This window comes from Jatropha curcas, unplaced genomic scaffold (genome assembly GCF_041381405.1).
Source record: "Jatropha curcas cultivar XTBG-Jc1 unplaced genomic scaffold, XTBG_Jcur_1.0 HiC_scaffold_1190_pilon, whole genome shotgun sequence".
NCBI lineage: Eukaryota > Viridiplantae > Streptophyta > Magnoliopsida > Malpighiales > Euphorbiaceae > Jatropha > Jatropha curcas.
This window is the reverse complement of record NW_028322621.1, coordinates 4,214-8,426: the sequence shown is the minus strand read 5'-3', so window position 1 is coordinate 8,426 and position 4,213 is coordinate 4,214.

The window sequence follows — 4,213 nt, the reverse complement described above, 5'->3', positions numbered from 1 at the left end:
TTCTATCGAAATTTCGGCAGCACCTCCCCTAAAAATTGGACTATCCACCTGTTTAAATATCAGCAATATTATATCCATCAACCATTGCATACACAGCCCATCCTTCGGGCAATCAAACAAATTAATTTCCCTTCCTCCGTCCAAAATAATCACATCAATATTTAATCGTCAATGTCAAACTTCAACTTATTATATAACATTAAGTAAGCAAATAAATAAATAAACAAATAAGTGAAAAATAGCTATTTGCTTAACCTCCACTCGTTACTAGTTAAACAATTTAATATAAATCCTTAACAATCATATAAAACTATAGCTTATGTATTGAATAATCATCAACTAAATTCGGAGTTTTTCGATACCAAAATTATATTTTACACATTAACTAATCAATCTTATAAATCATCTAGATATAATACACGTCTTTCGGCTTCTAATAACAACTAATACATATTCACAAACCATATAAGAATATTTATTAAATCATAAGCTTAGTAGAATTACACACCTAACCGCTCTTAACCGACTAAGCACTCATTTTACTTTTCTTATGCATAATCAACTAGTTTTAGGCTAATTGCTATCTAAATATCTAATAAACTATTTCCAATTTATGTTTCACATTTGATTACCAACTATTATCTTAAAGGACTTAAATTCTAAAGTTTCAAAATTAATTGTATTTAAGCAAATAGTGATTTTAATTACACACTCATAATCTAATATAATCACAACTCTAATAATTATATCCTAGGTTCACATTCTCCTAAAAATTCTTCAACTAATTCACAGCATAATATTATAAATTTAGAATTTATACCAAGAATTAGGAACGGAGCCTTAGAGCGTACCAATTGAAATTTGGGCGAGGATTCCACGATCAGCACGAAGAGAAGAGAATTCTGCCTTTCAGGGTCTCGCCGGAGAACCGCCGGCCGGTCACCGGAATGCCGCCGCCGGCAGCCGTGCACGGTGGCCGGAAAGTCGATCTTGCCCAGAAATTTGCGATTGACACACCAAAATGCTCGAAATTATGCCAGGACCTCGATTATATGACCAATTTGAACTGATTGTGCCCCATTTGGTTGGAAATCGCCTCTAAACCTTCGGCCAGCCGCTCCTCTTTGGATTTTTCCGATCTAGGCGAAATCACTCAAGATTGAAGCTATAAAATAGAGATAGGGGAGGACAGGAGGTCGACCGCACCTGGCTCGTGGCTTGGGATCGTCGGAAACTTGAGCTGGAGACGCGATTCACGGTCGAGCGAGATCGCGGCCCTCCTGCGGCTGCTGCGCTCACCAGGAACGAAGGAGAGCGGGGAAGGGAGGCCTGAGCAGCTGCAGTGGTGACGCGTCGGCGAGGAGATGAGCTTGATCGGCTCTGGTGGCCGGAAACGGGAAGAGAAGGAGGGGGAGGAGGAAGTTGCGCGCTGGCGCTCGCGCAAGGAAGGAGAAGGGAAAAGAAAAAAAAGAAAAAAGAAAAAATAAAAAAAAGAAAAAAATCTTGGGCTTCTAGACCATTCCGGTTCGATTCGAACCGGTTTGGTCTAATTTCAATGATTTGGCTCGGTTCTTGCCCAGTTTGCAGGTTTTTCACTTGGTTTTCGGATTATTCGTGTGGTTTTCTAAAAATCAATCTGAGTTTCGGGTCCGGTTCAATTTATTTTAATTATATAATTAGGTTTCATAACATTTCCTCCATTAACTAAATAAAAAAATAAAAATATAGTTAGTAATCATATTTGATTTTTAGGATAATTGGTTTATATATATACATAATAGATTAATTGCTGGACTTTCATATTATTACTCAAAAATTTAATTGTTCTCGATTCAAAATTTCAGCATTATATTTGGGCTTGGGCCTAATTTGCAAAACTTGAACTCAAATTAAAATTGTTCACTATTTACGGCCCATACCGTCAAAAATTCAAATTTTTGATTTAATAAAAATTCAAAAGTTTCGAAAATAAAAATTCAGGGTGTTTCAATAATACTTATCATATTTGTAGTTTTGAGGATTAATAATTTTTTTTTACCAAGTTTGCTTTTTGTATATGACCAATAATTATTATACTTCAATTTAATGGTTTTCTTAGAGAGTTAGTATTAAATTAAGGATAATATAGTCAATTTACTCAATAATTTATTATAACTTAGATAAATTTAATGATGTTTTTAAGAAACGTGAAATTTCAAATGTAATAAATATTATGGAATAGGGTAGTATAACGTGTTACTTTAAACAATAATTATAGTGGGACCGGTATAATATAATAAATGAACATATTTATATAATAAATTATTTAGTCTCTTAGTTTCGATCAAAATTAGTATTACACCTCTACTTTTTAATTAAATTACTTATCTGTATTTAAAATTTTAGTTCTATTAAATTATTTAGTTATCATACGTAAAAAAAAAGCATTTTTTTTATGATAAATGGGGGCTAAATAGCAATTTAATTAGTATTATATTAAGGAGAAGACCAAATAATTAAATATTATAAAATATTTAGTGATGTAAAAAATTACTTTTTGGACGAAAATGACTACATAGTTAATTATTTAAAATGTAACTTGACATAAATTGATTGTAATTATAATTAATTTAATGAAAAATTAATTCTTACTATTAACTTTAAATTATTTTTTTAATTAAATATATAACACATATGAAATTGAATTCAATTTTCATTAAATTTTGTGGGATTGCTTTTTATTTTCCAACAAAGAAATTGGTGTTTGTGTTTATATTTGAGTCGCTTGAGCGGCCACCTGAGTTCAGGGAGTAGTCCAAATTTTTTTTGTTGTGTTTTGAAATTTAAATCTTTTGAATGGAATGTCGCTGTAATCCCAATTCAATTCTCATAGTCAGTCTTCATGCACGTGCCTAAATAAGCGAGTAGAGAAGGCGGTCGTTTTACTACCAAATAAGTTAGGGAGGGACCGCCAGTGAGTCCAGATTCCAGACTTGCACTTTGACTAAAATATCCACAAAAAATTTGCTTTCTTCACGCATGCTACGAAGTCCTAATTGGTCATTTTGACCTACTTTATTTTTTTGGTCTGTTCATTTCTTTCTCCTTTTCGGTGTTGTGTTCAGACTTCGAAGTTCAAACACTCCGTCACAGAAATCGTTCTGGGCCGCACTATCGTATGGCTGTAAATGAATCATGCGACTGATTAGTCTGTAACAAGAAATGATCGAACGGTGATTAATAGGTACTACTTTGTGTTCGGAGTTTCAATTGCTTTTGAATGGGAGGGAAGTGAGTCGTCCTGAAATTCAGTTCTCATTATATCCATTCTTTTTTCTTTTTTTTTTTTTTTAAGAATAATTACCGAATTCTTTTGTTTTTTTTGAAAGGAAATTATTTTATTCTTTTATTTGCTTATATCCATTGTTTTATGATTATAATTATTACTTTATGGCAACAAAATTGAAAACACACTAAAACCCTTGCCTGGCTTTTGAAGTTTCGATATACCCTAAATGGAATAAAATATAATGTAATTCAAATTATTTTTCTTATAATATTTTATATTAAAAATTACATTATTTTCAAATAAACATACTCCAAAGTATATTGGTCAACCCGTTCTCTCTCTCTCTCTCTCTTAGTATTTTTTAGAATTTATTTTTTTATCATTTGTAATAAAATTTAGATTTAATATCTCTCGTTAACGAGTATTTTATGGTACTTTTTTTGGTGAAATTGTGTGTTTTGATTATTAATTTCTCTCTCTTCATAAATTTGCTCCTAGTTATTTACAAATGTTGAATCTTAAAAATCTCTCTCTAATGAATTACTTTCAGATCATCTTGCATTATTTTTCTTTTTTTTATCTACAATTTAATATACAGTCAATTACTATAGAGCAATAAATGTTCATGTTGGCTAAGAGACTCTAAAAATAGAAAGTGTAGTTAAAATTTTCTATTTTATTTTTTACATATCACCTTGACATAGCAAATAGATATTACTATTGGAGAACATTTTTTAAAACATCTTTCCATTTTTCTAATAAAAAATTAAATAGGAACTATTCATGTTAACATTGGAGATGGTACCGGTAGAATATAAGAACATCTCCAATGTTACCATGGATTGTAGTGATGTGTCATATGGAATAAAAGAAGTGAATAATGATATAGTCAAATGTTTATTTGTAGACATTTGAATCTTAAAACTCTCTCTTTAATGCATTAGT